General features: G+C 34.9%; 1 pseudogene; it reads right to left on the bottom strand.

The window, feature by feature from the left end:
• Nucleotides 1-6,516: 6,516 nt before the first annotated feature.
• On the bottom strand, nt 6,517-16,869 carry LOC138331834 (uncharacterized; annotated as a pseudogene).
• Between the last annotated feature and the right edge of the window lie 5,806 nt (nt 16,870-22,675).

The following is a 22,675-nucleotide window of genomic DNA, read 5'->3' on the forward strand; positions in this document are numbered from 1 at the left end:
TGTGTACAATACACACACTATCACTTGACACTGGCTGTGTTGTCATAACGACGGCTGCCAGGTCATAGCCACGGGCGTTTACCTGAACACCTTTCCCACACGGGTACATGCAGTCATGTAACGGTTCATTAGTTTTCTTTAGGAGATCAAACTTCAGTGTTGTAATTGAGATACGCAATATATTTTAGCCACACGCTTTTAAACATGTAGTTTGAGTTTGGGTACGGGTACGTACATGTATGTTGTAGATACCTTACTTGTTTCGCATGCTTAATATATCGCTATGCGTATCGGATACAATAAAGTGAGATAATACTCACAAAATTAATAATAATTTTAGATGTGTGTGAATCTATTCGAATTCATCGTCTGTGGTATAAGATATAAAGGCTACGGTATGTGCCATTTACACGTGTGTGATATTGTGCACGAAGTTAGACGTGAACGGGCGCGTGGTTGTTACACACGTCTGTGAGTCAGAAAGCAAAGACTTGTGGAAATGGTGATTAAAAACACACATTATACAAAATAACAATTATATGAGTTCATAAAATGTTCACAACTATTTGTTATCATAGTTTTTTTATGCCAAGAACGTAGATGATTGATCCTTCGTTAGGCAATATTTGTCGTACGACAGATCAAGAGTGGGATATGTAGTTATGTGCATACATAGTACACAATTAAAGACGTCACGGCCTTATGTTTCGTATTTTGAAAAAAGAAAAACGTTTATTTAATATTCTTAACGTAATAATATAAGAATACCTATAAAACATAACAAACGAAGTATTAAGTACTCGTAATCCGGACGGTGTAGGCTGGGAACCAAGGTGTCCGGATTATCGAGGGTCCACTGTACATAAGACTCGAACCTCAACCTATAGGCCTCAGTGCATCGTTAAACTTTAATTACAACGTCTCTATTTGGGAATGAAATTATATACCACAACATTATATCGAGTAATACATGTGAAATTATATGCAGAATTGCAGGAAATATTGATTTCTAAGTAAATTCCCCACTGTCCGTGAAGCATATCCGAGCTCAAATTGCCGATCGCATGATCACAAGAGTACACAGTTAAATAAATACCAATACCAAGATGTTTTAAGGCTACAGATCATAAGGATTGAATAACAATATAAGCTGTCCTACCTGGAAAGTATGTCCGAAGTGGCATGGTTGACCGCCATTTTTCCGTGAAACATATCATTTAGTCACGTGATTCCCCAACCTGATTCTATAAGACAAAGTTTTCGTGGGAGAAAGCCAAAAAAAATATATATAATATCGTAAGTCCTCCATAGTTCGTGAGAAGTGTTGAAAATCGTGAGCCTCCCGCCAAAAAAATAAGAGTTTGTGTCCACCAAATGCGTTGTGTAGCCACTGTCAAGGCTAAAACAAATTAAGGGGTATTACTGTTAAACGTTGAAAAGTGAATAAATGTTAGGTTGTTTACACGATACTGGCACAGTATTTACTGATAATGATACCCCAAGGAACAAAAGACCATTAATTATATAGAAAATATTAACTTGACATTGATTGTCCTGGTATAAGGACATACGTATGGCAGTGATAATTGTAAAAAAAAGAACGGAACAAAAGCAACACAAACGTCCCGGAGTAAATTGTTTCCGTAGGCAATATTTGCAAGGAGACAGTATAACAAACTCTTAGCTGAGTATACACAAGTAAAAGGGAATGTTATGATAATTATCATCTATATAGGGCCTTCTCAACATAGGGATGCTAACCAATTAATGGCTTCCAGAAATATCACAGGTACAATGTATCTGAGAATTATTACACTATATTTATACCATATCTTATGACAATTTATGAATATGAGAATTTCAGTGCATAGTGTAATAATTGTTTGGTCTGTGTGGATAAGTGTCCTATCTGTAATGTGTTAATCAACTTTGATCGTGGCTACTTTTAGGATTGACCACTCGCCCTTCATACCTGATTTTCGTCCATTCCAATAATTTGGTATTAATTAGCATTGTACACATGTTTATATATCGATTATCTCAGGAGAGGTACTGTAACAACAGATTCTGTCAATGGAAAACTTTTTTTTGGAAATCCTTGGTTGGTAGTTGGCGACAGCTTGAATATCCTTTTATTTCACACTATATTAGTATATTTGGTGTTTTGGTAGTTTTATTTTTTGGCTACACAAGTATTAACATCTGGGATTCTAGGTATATTACACCCATTAGTGTTTTAAATCTCTATTTAGTAGCTCTTGTATCTATACTGTACAATAACTCATAACTTAAATCATGATTTATTCAAATATACAATTTCTTTATGTGTGAGCTATGTGCAATAATCAGGATAGAAATACATGATTTATAGATACTTAGTACCGCAGTGCTTATCATGTCTATATATACATGTTTTTGCCGCATGCTGTGATATCTCTGTTGCTATATAAGAAGATCCTAAAAGTTAAGAGATCAACTTGTAACGCCATGGTATATTTTGAATTAGGCCGGTATCCATTAGAATGTTTAAGGAAGTACAGAATGATAAAGTATTGGCTTAAACTAATGGTCTCAAATAACTGTATTTTGAATTCCGCTCTTTTATATGTAAGTAATAGCAACACTGGTAATTGTTTCAATTGGATAAACCATGTTAAACATTGTCTTTTTTCTATCGGTTTTGGTAATGTATGGAATCATCACTATCTGTATAATCATAAACATATATTATGTTTGATAAAGCAACGACTATTTGACCAAAGTCAGCAACATTTGAGAGGCTTATTGGATTCCTCATCAAAATGTATATTATATAAGCATATTGTGAATCATTTTACTATACAATACTATTTGACCAAATATATACCTCCGAAATACCGAATTGTTTTATCTAAATTTCATCTATCTGCTCATAATTTGGCCATCGAAACTGGCAGATATACCGATACTCGTTCATTCTCCACTAATTTGCATGTTTTCAGAAATGAAAACATAAAATATGAAAATTGAAAACAAAGTTCTTCTTTATTGTCATTTGTTTGGCAAATATCTCTACTTTTTAAATCCAAAAGGGCTGGCTCCTATCTTTACTCAAAGAAAAGTTATAATTGTTACAGTCAACCATCATAATTTGGTAAAGAACAGATACGTGACTTTGTTAAAATGAACTAAATTGAGGTTTGTCATTAGAAATGCCACAAAATATACATTTTAACTGAATTTTTGCTTTGGTTTTGGACTTTTCTTTCCATTCAAAGCCATTTGTCCGTCTCAAAAGCAACTTGTCTTTATCAATTGCAGTTATGAAAAGTTCATTTGTGAATATTGGTTTGTATGATTCATAAGTGTGTTCGACTAGTTTCATATAAAAATAGTACCAAAGTATTTTGTTTCTATATTTTTCCTTATTATCAAACTGTACCTTTATCTGCATCAGTACATGTCAGTAATTTTGTATTTGTATAAATCACAAATTACTCTATAGGACATTAAAATCCTGCTTTAAACAGTAACGTATATGTTACAACATACTTAATATATGACTGTAGAAATCTGACAGGATTATTATGTTTTTCTATTTCATAAATTCGTCAAAATGCATCAAAGAAAACGTACTTATCAGCAGTTTCACTTCTCTGCAATACTTTAGATGATTTTTGCCTAAATTAGCAGCGATAACGTATCTGTTCTCTTGGTATAGGTCTTTATGAAGTATTAGAAAATAAACGAATTCAATAACACGAATCTGCTTCAAAACTTGTAGTCAAAACTACAACATCGAAATTATCAAACGATAGATCAAAACTATTGAAAGTGGCGTCGATGAAGGGATGATTATGTTTGTACCATATTGGTAACGTATCTGTCTACACCGATTCCCATTGACTGCGAATGGTTTCGGCGTTCTTGTCATTTAATTGGGGAAAAAACGACAGGTAGATGTGATAACTCAGGATAAACAGTTCGTCTAATATCATTGGCCAACGAAACCTCACTTGTCCTTTGTTGATGTTTTGTGACATGAGGAAAAGGAATAATTCATTGTCATTGTCCTCGCCTTCCTTCACCTGAGAAACGTATCAGTCTCCGTCATACTTGATTGCCACAAACAACCCTAAACTTACACTTTCTGACCATATCTAGTCTGAAACAAATTGTTACAAATGAAACCAAGTTCACTCAAATTAAGGTTTATGTACAAAAGTACAGATCCGTTACTAAATATGACAGGTACGTTACCAAATAAACAGATACGTTATTTCATGTTTATATATCACATTACCGTATCATTAGTATAACAAACATTCCATCAATATCTGGCTATAAAATGTATTTGAATTAGTTGATGTAACAGTATTTTTATTGGTTTTACACTAAATATTAGAGTTAACGGTACATCTTTCATCAAACAGATACGTGATCTTTTATACCAGATACGTTACTATTTTGATATGTGATTTATACATTTAACAATTAATTATATACCTAATAGCTTAATCAATACAGCTAGCTAGTGTTAGGAATCACGTGATTATTATCAGAAATGTATATATATGTTACTATGTACAGGTATATACTAAAGGAAAGTAAAGGTTTTTCTTATTTCGAGTTTCCCAACACTGGCAACACAACGAATCTTCCCGCTTGTAAACTATTGACAAACTCTCGGACACTTGCCACGTGGTTAAGCTAATTTCAAATGTTTTATGACAAGCGTGAGAATTTCTGTCGATATGGGTATTTTTCCATAACGTATCTGTCGGTAACGTACTGACCGACACTAACCCCTCTCATCATTTAAATGACACCGTGTGACTTGTCGACCAAACCACAAACATTGTAACACTTAGTATTATATACTTTTCAAACTGTGATGTGAATTTATCTCTGTGGGAAAGTGGCATCTTAGGTAATCAAGTACATAGTAGTAACGTATCTGTTGATGTCGTTGCGTAACATGTATATTTTCAAGATTAGATCGCACCTGTCCATTTAATTGTTAATGGGTGTGTCCTTGTCATAAAGGTAAAAGTTAGTATACATATTAAAGTACATTATCACGAAAAAAACGTGGACATTTAATAATACATTAATTGTGTACATGATTTTATTTGTTTGTAACGTATCTGCCAGCATAGTTTGTGACAATGATAAAATGAGTTATATAAAAAATATCTAAGCATTTTGTGTGCCAATACTTGTCTATTCTCATTGCGTATGCTAATATCTATGATATGATAGAAAAAAATGTAACATTTACCCATTTCCTTAGTCACAGTTGATTTACGAAATACATTATAGCTTAAGAGGACAGTCGAAATTCGTCACGAGAGCCATATTTAATGGGATGATGAGAAAAATCTTAATTGGTCAGAGGAACAACACTTGATTATTTTCGAAGATCAATCAATATATTTTACGTGTGAAACAAACATGATATACAAACATGGTTTTTAAGTCCCGATATTGATAGAGGACACTTAATAATGGAATTTGTACATTTAGTGGAGAATGAACGACTGCTAGAGAACAAAGATTGTGCCCTGGTTGCAATTTAGATGTGGAAGACGAATATCATTTTATTTTAATATGTATTAATTATCATGATTTAAGAAAGAAATATGTAAAACCTTTTTATTGGCGTAAACCATCTATGTACAAGTTGATACAATTATTATGTTGCGAAAATATAAGTGATCAACGTAAATTAGCAAAATTTATATTTGAGGCCATGAAAATATGATCCCGCCTCCAATAATTTCAGTACAGTTATTTTAATGCTGTATACTTAACCTGTAAGTTATGTAGCCTTTATATAATACACATTTTGATTTCAATGTGTAGTACATTTGTAACTTGTGTGTGATATTGTACTAATTACTATGTGATTGTATGTATATGTATATGTGCGTATTTTCCACAATTCCAATAAGTTGTAAACTTAAGGAAAATAAAGAATTGAATTGAATATTTTTGCTGTTTTGGTTGTACCTTGTAAAATGTAAATATATTACCACTTATGTTAAATTAAAGATGCTCCACCGCCGACAGAGCATCATTTGAACAATGATTGGTGTTAAATCGTGTATAAATACGTCTAATGAACACAAAAAATTATCTAAATAATTAATCTTGCTCTTGGTGGATGTGCAATCAGTACGTCATTCCATATAGGACATAGTGCCATAGAATTTGTTTCCGGATGCAATTTATGATTTTTAATATTTTTATTTTGAAGAAAAATTAGGTCAAACTTTTCAATGGTGGTAATGGTGTAAGTGTTACTGAAGAAAAATACTAAATCGTCTGCTCCTAATTTTGATAGAGAAAAAATACCATTTGTCAGCAATGGAGCATCTAATTGATATGCTATAATAAAAGCTTTTCTGAATTTATATTTATTGTTAACACATTCGACATAAATAAAGTTTTTTGTTTCTTGTAATTGGAGTTATTTCCCCTTTATTCTCGCAACATGATCAAACCTGTAAAGTTGGACCAAACAAAATAACCATGTAAAAAAGATACAAAAGTTTATTTGTAAAAATATCACATTTTTATGCATAATAAACGTAAATATACATTTTTACAGTGAATATATATATATATGATATGTTTCCTCGCGGAATGCACTTTTGTAATGGATTTATATTTAAAGAAAATAGCACTAAACTAAAATGCAATTTCCTTTCAAATATATAAATCAACTAGTTTACATAATCTTCATACATATTCATGAACACACTCATATATATATAATTTATATAATCAACATACTTTCTCTAACAGTGATGTAAGTGCCATTCGAGACAACAAAATATAATAAAATTTGTTACTAAGGAAATTTACAATACACCCCATATTATGCTTTTATCTTCGGACATCCATTTCTTCGATGTATTCAATCATTATTACCATTCTACAGGTACTCGAGTCAAAATACAGATAAGCTATTCCATTTTATCAATTAGTACTGAAAAGTCTGTGCATCCCAAAAACTGCACAATTTTTAAATCATCAAAATTTTGGTCACAAAGGAAATACTGAAAAGTAGGAAAGAAAGATTTTAAAGATTTGCATGGAGACAGTAAAGTCAAATAACACATTGATCTGTATCATAGAAACCTGTATAATGAGACCAGTGTAAGCTATCCTCAAGTTTCATACACAGGGACCAAATATTTCAAAAAGTTTCATAATATGGCTGTGAAACCGAGTTCATGTCCAAATATGAAAATAAAAATAACAGTGACCTCTTTTTACAGGTTTCACTCTCTACCTCACAACATGATAGGACATCACACAGTTCAAAGATCCACATGTTTATATATTATGCAATTTAGTTTTGAGGGTTTGAAGTTATGTCAGATCCCTGTGTGCACAATTATTAATTTATTTTGCTTTATTGTAAAAATATGGATCAGCTCTGTAAATACAATGATTGTAAGTAAATATTTTGGATTAAAAATTTTTTTCAATGTAAACAAAATTTACAACAAAGCATAATGTACTCTTGCATTTCTAATATACACTTTATCTCCATTCAAAAATAAAAATAGCATGAACATTTATTTGAGCTTAAAAACTGATAGCTTTTGACGTTTCAAGTGATATTTGAATATTTTGATACACTTTGACATCAATTCAGAACAATTATTTGTATGTCATACATATAATTTCCTATATAATTAACACGATAAAAGAACTTCTCTAACTCAATTACCGGGTAGGCATTTCATTTTTGTCACATTTCTGAAAACATTTTGAAGTGATTTTTTTTAGAACTCACTCAATCCACAGTTGTTAAGCATACACACACATTAAAAGAGCTTTCACCAACTCTCACACAAACAATTAAAGCAGTCACATTCATGTCAATTCTTAGTCCTTTGTGGCAAGTTGTCCGACTCTTAAAATTTGGGACATTTAATGACGGAAGAATTCATTGCTCTGAACTTTTACAGAAGTGAATTATCTCCCCTTCAAAGCAGCAAAGTGTTACATTCACAGTTATCTCCAGCCTCACACAAAAATTGTTTCTGTTGTGTATGGTAACATTTTGCAGCTGTTGATACCGGTTTCCATGGTAACTGATGATAAAGGAGGACCATGTTCACACTTATTTGGTCTTCAATGTCTTTTGTTAGAAGTACATTTGAGCGTAGTACATCAATCTATGAAAAAAAAATATTAATATTTGAAATCCTTTGTAAGAAAACAGATCTGGAAAAGCTATAATGTTGCAGTTATCAACTTACCATGAAGTCAACGGCAAACTAGTCTTAATTCAAAAGATTTTATCTTGTGTCATTAAAGAATTTCACAGTGACTATAAATCTTAATTTACCTTTTAATATACAAATCGTATCAGATTTTCTTCAAAAAATTCTTTTGTATTTGTTTTAATGTAATTCACATTATTATAGTTTTATTTCTTTTATAAATGCAATATATATTGTATATTAACATTATCTATAGATATATAAATTTCATATCTTTGAAACTTAAAGAAATATAATCATGAACTATATACTAATTGAAATTGAATACTACTTAATGCCATTAACTTACAAGGTTACAGGTTGTGGTTTTCAAAGCCCATATCTGAACTGTGTTTAGATTCAATGGGTTGGAACATATCACCTTCGTATCCCTGGTTGGAATATACTGTGGAATAAACATCTACACCTGTAGGTAAAAAAAAAACCCATAGTATTATTATACCTCATGTTTATTTACAGAATATTATGGTTGGAACACATCACATGGCTGGGAAATAAAACTTTGTATTTCCCTCGGTGGAAATTAATAAAACATCATACACAGTATTTCCCTGAGGCACATGGCCCTATGGTGACCACCCGCCTTAGTTATCTCCCCTTCTTTGTCGGACGAAGCATAAAATAGCAAAATGTATTTTTCTTTTTCATTTAATCCAACTTATGTCACCATGCAATAGCAAAGAAGTATGAAGCTTGAGGGCTTGTGGGAATTTTGGGACATTTTACTATTTGGTCACAGTGGTCCCCTATACACTTTTACCTGCATTATGTGACTAAAGACCTAAAGAATACACAGTGGAATATAATGTGCATCTACTCCTGGGAATAGAAAACAAAACATACTGTATAGAGCTTTAAATTTGCCAGGTCAATATTTCATGGCTTTCTATAAAGGGCATATTCATGGAGGTTGAATTGTTGTTCATTGTTTTCTGAAATTCTTGATCTATTTTCCTAGGAATTTGTCAAACTCAATGAAAATGGAAAAATAGTAAAAATTGAAACTGCGTTGTTCATTGTTTTCTGAAATTCTTTGATCTATTTTCCTAGGAATTTGTCAAACTCAATGAAAATGGAAAAATAGTAAAAATTGAAACTGCATGTTGCCAGAGTGGATGACAAATACCCCCCCCCCCCCTGCACAAAATTAGTAATAACTCCTTAAATAGCAAAAATTGCAGAACCCTATATAGAGTTTACTCAACTCTCTTTGATGTCAGGGTTCTGTGTACCAAATTTTTATCAAAATAATATCTAGTAGTTTTATGAGGAGATCGCTGTACATTGTTATGTCTACAGACAGACAGATAGCTCTAGACGGACAGACAGACAGATGGACAACTGAATTCCGCTACAACCCCTTAACTTCGTTGATGGGGTAAAATAAATAAACCGCAAATTTTAAGCGCTATATACAATGTAGTACAAGTTTGTTGTGTGATAGAATATAAAACATAAACAATATACAATACTATGTAATAGAGGGGGTCTAATGTGTCTCTATACGTTTACTTACGTTCATCTCCAAGCTGCTGCTGAACCTTGTCCGTGTCATCATTATCTTTAGCATAGCAGAGCAGGACCAGCTTCCTGATAGGTATAAAGATGAGAAGTGCTGTGGCGTTGATACAGTTTCCCCAGCGCCACGGCCGGGTCTCGGTATGGTGGCCCAGCGTTGGTGGACACAATCATCCACACAAGGAAACACCCAGCCGTACTTACACTGGACACAAAGATCCAGCGTGACTCATAATAGTTACTGTCACTGTTCCAGGCAAGAGACGCCACGATCCCTGTTACAATCACAAGGAACATGACGAAGATCATGGACATGACAAGGGCACGATCGTAGAGGTCATGTGGATCGCACCACGCCCAATCATCCATTACCATGCCCTCGGTGTACAAACTAGCTGTAGGACGTACCAGAATGAGCCACATGATTGGAATGATAGCCTCGATGGCGACTATCCCGAGAGCCACCAGGAATAGAGAGCATGCGCTGGTGAGGCCTTTGTACTTCCTGTGGCTGTATTGCATGTCGCTATAGCGCCAGTTGTCTAGGGCTTTTACAAGTAAAGCGGCAAACACTATGGCATACACCACGCCCATCATAAACCGCCTCGCTCCACAAGTAGCTTCAGACGCAGGCAGGAAGAAAGCAAAATTGATGGCATAAATCCCGATGACGCCCAACAGGACCATGAAGCCAAGAATAGTGGTTCCACCTCGGAAAGGATAGGCCACCGAGGAAATACAGGAAAAGTAAGACAGCAACCAGCAGTCCTGCGCTGGTAAGAACACCAATTGCGATGGCCCAAATTGGCCATGTATAAACCTGATCGAACACAGTCTGACCGAACTCGTTGATTCGCTCGTTGTAGAAGAAGTAATTCCTTGGTTCTGTAAAGCGGTCTGTTTCATTAGCAATGGTCAGGGCTTGTGGTGCATTAGTAATGACGTCACAATTGCAGATAGCACCTGGAGGACATTTAGATGTAAACCCTGCCCCTCGTTTGTGGTCGTAATTATTGAAGGTTAATGTATCATCCGAGGAGGAACCAACCTATAGAAAGGAACAGACAAAAAAGGCATGTATAAAACCAGAACATATATTGATGTTTAAACTTATTTAATTCTGATGGTACCCAATTCATTGACAACATAAATGACATGAGATACATGCAAAAAACATTAGCCTATTCTGTAAACAGAATTATCTTAAAAGTGTATGTTGTGATCAAGTCCTACTTTGTCACAATTGACAAAAAAACATCATGGATGATTTAAGATATATCTAACCGAATAGACCCATATAAACAAAAGTGTCCCTCCAAAATTAAAAAATTAAATAAAAATTGATATGTCTGAAAAATTTCTAGTAATGACCCCTCTATATCAAATGTGTAAGTTTGTGAACAACTTACCAGGTGGTATTTGTATCCAGTGCCGTCGTCCATGTAGGTATAAATGTTATATCCTGTATCAACAAAGCGCTGGCTGTTGAATTTGACCTTGAAATTTTCTGGAGGCTGAAGACTTAGTGTGTTATGCATGTCCCATTCAGTACCAAGGATCTCCTGTAGCAGATTGTCCCAGTTAGCATCGTTAGAGAAACAGTCGGAAAATGTTGAAGCCAGACTACATGACCCGGTGCGGACGTGTTTCAACCCGTTTTACTAAAGAATAGGTAGCAGCAATCGTTGTGTAAGATGTAAGAGTTTTCGGCCATTACCATACCGTCGGTTATTACCTCCGCTTTGGTACAGGGTGTGGAGAACATGGTCGAAGGTGAATTAGCATCTGTTAGCTGACACTGGTGAAATCTCTTGGTAGAAACTCCTCAAACCAATCTGCTGGGATGTTCTTCCGATTGTTTATATGTAATTTCCTTGACATAGTCAATGAAATTGTTCACGATGGCACTGCGTATATCACTATCGTTATTTAGTCCATGAAGCTTGTTTTCGATTGCCTACAGGTATTGTGCTAGAGCGGGCCCCAGGTATCAGTTCCTATCCAAACAAAGCGATCCACCAGGTCTAGCTCCTTGGCTGCAGCCATCAAATAGCTTGGATTTGTCATGGCAGATTACGACAACTATTAGCACCAGCATTAGTTGTGTTAATTCTTGTACAACTGCCTTGAGCTTCCTCCCATGGATGGGTAAGGGTCAATACCAATAGCAGTGGAGACACAGACGCCTTGAGATCGGGTGTTCCTCTGTAACTGTTCCAGCCCTGATATACCCCGTACGGCTCCTTGGAATATACAACTGAAACATACGTCCAGTCATTAAAGGCCAGAACTCATCAGCTTATGACTTTTCATCTGAAAGTTATCTGGCGGGACAGTTCGCGAGAAGTAAGGATACTCAGCTTGGTCGCGATAAGAGTACAGAAGTAGCGGTACAACCTGATGATGGGAATCTTTAAAGGTTTGACCCACCCTATTCACCGCTGCAGTGGCAAGAAGACGAAGTGGTCACTACCCCAGTAATGGTGGACCTATCCACTGTACCACTAGCTCCAAAAGCTGTGCTGCAGAACTGACCGGTGGCCAGAAGGCTGTGTACAGATCCTGGTCAATTCGTAATGGTTTAGAACAATAGTCAACAATTACACCACGGACGTCGTAAGGTTTCGGCGTCAGTCTCTCCAGAGTATAAGAAGAATGACAAGCCAAGATGGAAACTTCCCATATTTAATGACCCACATCTGTACGGGTCAGAACCTTGAGAAATGGGCAGTTGTAACCATGATCAAAGTAGCAGCATCAGTGTTGGCGGCTGGCTGCTGAGACATATCGCGGGCCTTAGTGTTTCTCACGGTCGGACACTCGGTACATGCGTCACGTCGGTCACAGCTGCCGTCCCAGGATGGCACGTATGTTGAATCAATATTCAATACACCAGCAAAGGAATAGGTGCCAATCTAAAATAAAATCAGACAATATTTAAACACTTTGAAATACATCATAGGCTGAAAGTTCAGAATAAAAACCGCTCATTACACATGTATGCTGTAACAGAATACTAGGTTTCTCTTTTCTAATAGCTAGACATGTTATTTTTGTCTTTTTTGTTTTTTCAAAATCATTTACCTTATCGTAGGAGTAGCCTTCATCAAATGCAGTCATTTTCTTGTTGAGTGAGTAGATTTGGTAACCCTTGTTTCCCTCTCTGCGATCGGTGAACTGGAACTCTGTATTTGTCGGATCATTGAAATCGACGTTCTTGATGTGGCTCATCAGAAGATCATGGCGGTCTTGATTATTGCGATATTTCTCACACACTGTTGTGTAATTAGAATCGCATGTCTCCTTCAGTGTTTTGTCAATGATAATTGCTGCTGCAAAGACAGAATTGATTACGTGGAGAATACCTGGATCCTGGATGTAGTCACGCTGGGCGACAATGTTCTCCGAAATACTTGTACATTGATGTGTGTGTTTTCCGTTGGGGATGGTTAAATAGCAGTTCAACATTTCCTCATAGAACTCTGGGAACCATGGATTTTCTGGATAGTTTCCCGGAGATTTTGATCCCAGATAAACATCAAAGTCAGAGATGTCTGAAGATTCTAATGTCAGAGTTACTGCCCCTTGTACGAGCTCTTCATTGCCTGCAATGGCCTCCATGTTGTTGCCCCAAGTTTCCGATCCGACGAAGTGGAATCGACCATGTGCATTTGGATTTCTACTGATGCCTTGTACAAGACCTTTAATGTAATCCGTACTTGCAAAAACAACCACTGTATTTGCATTGGGCTGTTCCAGCAGATATGTCACAACTTCGTTGGCGCTTTCTCTGGAGATCGTTCCGTTATCGGGGAAGGCTATGGTGTTGGACACACAGATTTTGTAGTTGGCGGCCATGCTTTTGAATGCTTCAGTAGCCAAAACACCATAATTATCCCTCTTGAAGACCACTTGGACATATCGCAGATTGAATTTGTCGAGGAATTTAATAATACCTTCAACTTGTTTGTCATCAGTTGGAACTGTGCGCATAAAGTATGGGTAGCGAATTTGATCTAGAAGTTGTGTGCTTGTAGACGCATAGCTTATCTGGGGAATCTTCAATGACTTCAAAATCCTGGCGAGATAGATAGAGCTATCGCTAGAGTAGGCTCCGATGTACATGTTGATATTTTCAGCGTTAACAGTCTGAGCGTTGTGAGTCAACTTGGTGAGTCCATTGTGGATATTAGAAACAAGATATCCAGTGCGAATGGCACTTTCACAGGAATCAAGAGCTATACCGCCGAGTTTGACATTTGTGAGCACATTTGCGAAGATTCCCGATTTGTCGTTGACCTTGTCTATAGCATAGTTAAAGGCTTCTAGAAGTTGGAATCCATGAAGAGTCTTGAGGTCACCACAAGAGAATGGGGTCAAATCTCGGTCATGGACGTCAAAGATACCTGTTAAGAAAGACACAAAATTTTTCATCGGGAACTAATTTGAAGTAGAGTTCATTTCAACAAATCTTATTAACAATAAAGGGATAAGCCTATATAAGTATTCTCCCGAAATAGAGTTAAAATGGTAAAACTGCAATGATTGAACTTGCTGTTTTGGTCAATAAATTTACATAAAAAAACTACATGTATCTGAAAAACAGGAGTGGACTAAGCAATTTGCCTTGTCATATGTCACAAAAAATTTATAATGTAATTTGGAATCCTTGATAAAAACAACATTATTTTCAAATTGGTAAAACAAATACACTGTCTATGTTGATCATGAACACTCAAGAGAAACACAAGACCTCAATTATGTGAAATATGCTGAACCAAAGGAAAGCAGTCTAAACATCTTATAGTAACAGAAAGATGATCTTCAACTTACAATGACCATGTTTATAGTGATGTGACTTTCAATACCATGACCTTGATTATAGAAATGTGACCTTGACCACAATAACTTGTGCTTCTTTCTTGTGACCTTGATGATGTAATGATATACCTGGTTATCAGTAATGTGACCTTGAGTAGATTTGACCTTTGATTAGAAACCAATGACCTTGACATTATTGCATTACCTCCAATTAAGATATCGCCCTCCTTGTAGGTGAAGTTGAAAGTGTTAATATTGTTGATACAGATGGTACAGGGATCACTGTAGCAGGCTGACGCTGTGTTGGAAACTTTTCCTTTCACGGTTGGGTCAGTAATCTGAAGTGAGGCTCCAGCAATGTCGCCGACCTAGATAATTAAAGGCCAACGTAAAATTCAAGGATAGCATTTTTTGGAATAAACAATTATTGGTTCAGTAAATAAAGGGGGTGGCCGCGGAGGTATCCAACGTCCTGAAGGTGCTGGCCAGTGAAGGTTCAGTGGAGGAATCCGAGGTGAATTCAAAAAGTGTTAAAAAGCGCTCAATAGACGAATAACAAGATTCTGTACAAAAGAATTATCTGGTTTATGTGTTTTGTATGGCATTAAAAACATGTAAACCAATTTTTTTTTTGTATGGAATACTTGGGTGTTGATGCTCCATCCTTCCTCCATTCATTATTGGTTCAGTATTCTGAGGTGAATTTATTAAGTTTTGAAATTTGTATGCAAATTAGCTTCTTTTCAGTTTTTATTGTGATAACTCACATAGCAAAACCGAGTTCTCAATGAATTATTGTATATGGCCACCTATTACATACACCATTACCAGTAGAAACTTATTTCAAGATAAATATTAAAGCACTGACTTATATTAACATGGGCATTCCTTAGCTTGCTATTCACCTTGAATTACTGTTAACAAAAGATACAAAGATTCCTGTAGATTGTTACTTAATTGTGTATAAATACTGTCAATTCACAGGGTTCCAAACTCAATGAAAATGGATGTTGTCATACATTTTTTTTTTATTTGGAAGAAAACACCACAGACATTGCGACTGATAGAGTATAATATGACAGTCCTATGTTGATTTTTTTCAGAAAAAAAAATATGCAGATTTTGATAAAAATTTATATACAAAATAAGGGATATATTACATATGAACACAAGAGAAAGCGGACTGACAGTAGCCCAATCATTGGATTTTTTACCCCACACCTTTCGATATAAAGTTATATATCTTTTCACATTAGTATTTACATTTTTTATCTAGAAGTCAATAATCTGTACGCATCAGTCCATACCGATAATCCCACCATCATAAATCACTACACAAACCATGACACCAATTAAGCATCCAATATACGATGTCCTATTATAGTACATATACGCAATATTTTAATCCCAAATTACCGGCGCTTTCTGACTTGTGACATCGTAAAAGCAACGTTCCTAGTGAAGAGCGGAATTAGAGTTGAATTCCCCTGCAATGTCATTCAATCGTTTAGTCAGAGGTATCCGATACGTTTTTATATTTCAAATTTTCCGCAAAAACAAACGTATTAAAATCTACTGATTAAACCGATTGATTTACACTGCAAATTACCATGGACTCGTCATTTATACTCATCATGTCCTCCATCCTCTCAAATACAAAAAAATATGTATGACAACATCCATTTTTCATTGAGTTGGCCCCCTGTGTGTCAAATTGAGGACAGGATCGATAGTCAAAATTGTTCCTTTTTATAATAAATAAGTAATTTCTTGAAATTCACTGTTTTATGATTATAGAAAAGACGCAAGAGGAGATTTTGAAAAAAAATTTCTACTAGTTTTTTTAATAAATTTTCTCTGCCAATTTTGAAGTTAAGGAATAACGTTCAACAAAGTAGGAATATTCTGAATCAATTTGATAAAACTGAGCCAAGGTATGTAAAACTTATACAAAATGATAAAACAGTTAAACTACCTCTATATATAAGTACCGTATTTGACTTTTTTAAGCGCCCAGGGCGCTTAAAAAAATGATAAAAATGAAAAGGTGCTAATAAGTCGAAATTTTTGCAAATCTATACCGTTTTTATGTAATTTTGGTCCTTATTTATGCATGGGCAATTGAAATCGAGGCCTCAAAAAGGGGAGGGGCGCTTATAGGGACATGATCGCTTTATTGGGTTCGTCTACAGTAATACCAACCCGTTTAGTAGATGTACCATCCATAGAAAGAACAGGTCAAGTCCGGTTTTTCCTCTCGGAATCCCAAGAATCGGAAAGTGCTGCCTGTAGTGTATCCACAAAAGATATTCCCTGTCCATTCCTTTCCATAAGAGCAACCGTTCATGTTGTCCATTGTCCAAGAAAGCTGTACACAGTCCCATCGAAGGTCCCCGTGTCCCACATTTTCTCCTGTATTAAGGCATCAAGAACGTCCGCGGCCAGTATAAAAGCATTAACTGCGCATTAATGGTCGTGTGGAAACTATCAATAGTTAACCTGGGAGAAGCTTTGACTTTGTGTAAACATTTCCGTAATGGGAATTTAACACGGGATTATTGAACCCTGTTCAGATTAAAATTTACACAATAGAATTCAGTGATGATCAAACTTATCATAAAATGAACTTTACAATTGAATGCTAACAGGTAAAAGTCGATTGTCAATAAATCTGGAAAGATCTATATAATTGATTTACAGGTTAGATGATTGTAAATGATCTTATTATTATCTTGTTTTGATTTATTAATTTTTTTAAAAATCTTTTTATCTTCTAACTTGTTTTGATTACCATACCAGCTAGGTATTATTGTAAATGACTTTATTTTAGTGAGATACAACTTTTTATGTATTTCATGACATAGCTTGAACATAAATTCAAATGAAATGTAAATAATTGTTAACAGTATAAGCATATATAGATCTATATGAAAGTTAAATTTTCAGTCAGAACCTTTGATCATGAATTTATCTTTTCAACAATATATAAGAAAAATATAAGAGGCGAAATATTGTATACACGGAAAATATAATGGTTTGTCATAATTAATTCAATCATTTTCCAGATTTCTTATTTCAATATTGATAACAAAGTTTTATTATAATAGTACCTAATCATGCTTCTATTTTTTTGTTTACTTACGCCGATATTCCAGGTAAATCACACAAAAAAACAAGGTCATGTAGTATTCAATAAGGACCGGATACTCCAAGAAAGTGTCCATTGAGGTCAAGGAAATCCATGTATCTCTTATAACTGTCAACATCGCTGTTTTTATATTCAGCATGAAAGACTTGCCTCCAATGCCAAATAATTCTGCAAGAGTCATCATGGCATTGGGAACACATACAGTATATTGGCGGCGCTAAGTTGTTTTTACGAGCCTGGAACATGGCGATAGAATCTACAGCATTGGTTCACATTATGACCACTTGGCTTGTGGTGATAGCGATATTCTGGACAATGTCTGATGCCTTGGAGGCATCGGCTGACCATGAAGGATTGGAGAATACAGAGTTTATACAGCGCTTCCATCTGCAGAAAAAGGGATTTTACTAAATTTGCCATTGGAAACATGGACAGAAAAACCCAGTGATGTTCCAACACCACTCATAAATTGTTATAATAAAAAATAAATGTTTACACTCAAATAACGTACTAAATATCTATGTGATGTACGCAAACACACAGTACTGACTTCTTACGCAGGCTTTAAGACACAATCAGACGATTCGGACGGTATATTCAAGATGTTTACGTGATACAGCGTGAAGCAGGAAGTTCGACAAGGTCCAATGGCTAGATTTGCATAACAGTTGCGTTTCGGCATCAGAAAATTTTAATCGCCCGACAGACAATATCGCAGGCGTGCTGTCAATATTCACTCGTCCGACCGCCAAATCCACACGTCTTTGTTTCCTCAGATAATCAGATTTTCTTATAAAATGTTTTGAATGGTGAAATATGTATTTGTAACTATGTAGTTCTACTTGTCGTTCAGATAGAGAACAATTCATAAAGAAAAACTTATATTTTAAGATATTAGACCCTGTTTAAACAATTGATATTTAGTTTGCCTAACTATTACATCCTAGGTGTGTTGAAGCCTTTGTCTTAGGTATTACTGTTGAATCGTAGACTGTTGTATTGCTTGTAAGTTTTGAGTCTAGTATCAAAATACACATTCCTTTATGTTAACTAGTGGCTGTAGCAGTTACATGGAGCGCTTGTTTGACCAGAATTGTCGTTACAAAAGCGTACACATCGAGTCCTTTTATTACCCTGTCATGCAAATGGCGGTTGTAGATTATATTAGATAGGCCTAGATAGACGCGCACCGAGCTTGGTTGACTCATGCTTGTTGACGCGGTTAGAAATAGGCAGACTTTCTTATAAAATGTTTTGAAGTTATGTTGAAAATATATATTTTTGTAACTAGGTTGTTTTAATTCGTTGTTCGGAAAGAGAACAATTCATAAAGAAAAACTTATATTTTAAGATATTAGACCCTGTTTAAACAAGAGATATTTAGTATGCCTAAATATCACTTCCTAGATGTACTTTAGTCTTTACCTTAGGTATTCCTGAACAATCGTGAATTGTTGTATTGCTTGTAAGTTTTGGCAAAATATACAAAAAACTAGGTATAATTCAGTTTAGTATCAAAATACACATTCCTTTATGTTAACTAGTGGCTGTAGCAGTTACATGTAGCGCTTGTTTGACCAGAATTGTCGTTACAAAAGCGTACAGATCGAGTCCTTTTTTACCCTGTCATGCAAATGGCGGTTGTAGATTATATTAGATAGGCTTAGAGATTTGACATTAGGCCAGCAGCATACTGAGAAGAAGGGGTACGTTCAAAGAAATGACCTTGGCCTTCATACAAGGTCATATGGGTCAAAAAGACTAACATTGTTTTAGCAATTTCTTGCCAATAACTTGATAACTAGTCTAGAGGTCTACAGTACTGATATTGGGTCTGAAACATGCTGGGATGAAGGGTTACCAAGTTTGTTCAAATGAATGAATGACTTTTGCCTACTCTTTAGGTCAAAGTCATCAAATATTTCGGTTCGAAACAGACAACTTCAACTGAGGGGTTCCGTGTACAATTGTATTGTCTTGATTGTTAGCCACTAGCAGACGATTTGGGCTTATATTCAAGATGTTTTACGTGAAGCAGCAGGAAGCAGGAAGTTCGACAAGGTCTAACTTAAAGAATACCAGGTCAGATAAATCATTATATTTGGAAGAAAATATACAGTCACATGATCACTAATTATCCACGTGCTTATACTTCATCCATAACATTGGTCGAAATATGAAATTTTATTATGAGTAACTAGTGATCACGTGATTGTTTACTTCCATATATAGTGACTTTTCTTACCTGAATAGCGCAGAGCTATCGGAGCCGACAGACAATATCGCAAGCGTGCTGTCGAAATTCACTCGTCCGACCGCCAAATCCACACGTCTTTGTTTCCTCAGTCTAAATTTAAGGTAAGTTCGTCTAATTTATAGATTCTTTTAACATTTTCCAGTGAATACCGTGCCGAGACGCGCACCGAGCTTGGTTGACTCATGCTTGTTGACGCGGTTAGAAATAGGCAGACTTTCTTATAAAATGTTTTGAAGTTATGTTGAAACATATATTTTTGTAACTAGGTAGTTTTAATTGTTGTTCGGAAAGAGAACAATTTATAAAGAAAAAACTTATATTTTAAGATATTAGACCCTGTTTAAACAAGAAATATTTAGTATGCCTAAATATCACTTCCTAGATGTACTTTAGTCTTTACCTTAGGTATTCCTGAACAATCGTGAATTGTTGTATTGCTTGTAAGTTTTGGCAAAATATACAAAAAACTAGGTATAATTCAGTTTAGTATCAAATTACTCATTCCTCTATGTTGACTAGTAGCAATTACATGTAGCGCTTGTTTGACCAGAATTGTCGTTACAAAAGCGTACAGATCGAGTCCTTTTTTACCCTGTCATGAAAATGGCGGTTGTAGATTTATATCATGCAATAATATCAACATGGCCTTCATACAAGGTCATAGGGGTCAAATAGACTAACATCTTTAAGCAATTTCTTGTCAATAACAAGAAATGTGAGAATGAATATATTAAACATTGCCTAATCAACTGCCAAAACATGTTTTGGAAAGATGTTCTCCAATGTGTTTTGAAGTTAAATAATTCCCCAATATCAATCCAATCTAGATATAAACAAGAAACTATATTGAAAACAACATTATGGTATAATGCAGATATTAAAGTTGGAAATATATGCATATTGTATCAAAACCGGTTCCATGCTGGTGTAATTACCCTTAATTACCTCATTAAGAATCCTGACAGCTTAACTTTTTTTCAATTTCAACGAGTTTTCAAATATTTTTAACATTCATACTAATTTTCTACAGTTTCAAGGTCTTGTTTCTGCAGCAAAGAATTTCCTTCGAAAAATTGATGTACAATTGCATTTAGAGGTACTCCCTCTACCCTATACCACTTAAATTTCAGATTTTCTTTAAGAGTCAAAAGGGGTCTAAAGATTTTTATAACTGTTTGATTACTCCTGCTGATACACCAACAAGTACAAGGAAGTGGAACCTTTAATTTGACTATGATAAAAAGAAATGGGAAAAATATAAAAAAAAACTCCCTTTCACCGTGACAAAAAGTTCAAAACTTCAGTGGTTGCAAGTAAGAATTATTCATAATATTCTAGTGACAGATACCTTTCTATATAAGATTAATTTACACCCTAGTCAAATCTGTACATTTTGTAAAAGGGAAAGAGAAACAATTGTACATTGTCTTTTGGAATGTACTGAAGTCCAAGCACTTTTTGAGAATTTCGATTATTTACTTGAAATCCTGTTTATCCCCGTCTTAATGAATAAAGACACCACATGCTAATGTGGCTAATAATGAAATCTTATTGATTATTAAGTACTATATTTTTATATATAGTATCCAGAAATATATAGTTTTTAATAAAAGCGATTCCTTTCAAATGAAATTTGAAAATTATTGGGAAAATGGTTGCCATTGTTAGGAATATGACATTTAAGTTGTTTTTTATGCAATTTTTTATATGTGTCCCTCATATCAATATTATTATATCATACAAGGTTTTTTTATATGTCCGTCCATACCCTGGCAAAGCACCAAATAATTTATGAGGTCCCTGAGTACATAATATTTATTAATGCATGTTTTCCCATTACTTGTGAGATCTCTCTTTTCTTAAAATTGTATAGCTTCGCTATGGCTAATCGTTGTGAAATGAAGTGTTTATATATCACAGTATGTAGTCTCCCCCTTTCTTTTGTCAGTCCATGTTTTTGTCATTATGTCCATCCATGGTATCAGTTGTCATTCTGATACTACATGTACAATGTAAGTCTGTCAAACTTGTCTGTCTACAAGTTTCAATGTCTGTCTGTTTGTTCGTCCATGTTTTCTGTTTTGTTTACTCTCCCTGTTCATCTCATTGTGATGGTGTCAATACATGTTGTATAGTTTTGTTTTGTTTATCTGTCTCTGGTCTTCAATTTTTGCTTTTTGTTTTGTTTTTGTTTGTATTGTTACCTACCATTGATCTGTGTCTTAATTTATCCTCTATCTAAATATGAACCAAAATGTATTTTAGTACATTCTTATATTAAGCTGTGCATACTTGTCTACCATCTAAAAATGGTGTGTCTACAAACCTATGTATGTGCATATATGTGTACTGAGTACAACAAAGGGGAGCATGCACATGCATTTATTTTTGACAAGAATAGTATGTGTTCGTGTGTGATTGCATGTAAGTCAATAATGGTGGGTGTGATTATGGGCGAGACACTAACTTTTTGTGTGTTAATGATAATTAAGAAGAAAAATAAATTGAACTGGCTGTTTCTAAAGATGTATGAATGTGCATGTTGAGTGTGTATGTGTGTTCACTTTGCATGTCATTTTTTGTATGTAATTCTATATGTGTACAATCATAATATATATGTAAAAAAAAACTTTTGAAAAATAAAACAAT

The sequence above is a fragment of the Argopecten irradians genome, chromosome 9, assembly GCF_041381155.1.
Source record: "Argopecten irradians isolate NY chromosome 9, Ai_NY, whole genome shotgun sequence".
Lineage (NCBI taxonomy): Eukaryota > Metazoa > Mollusca > Bivalvia > Pectinida > Pectinidae > Argopecten > Argopecten irradians.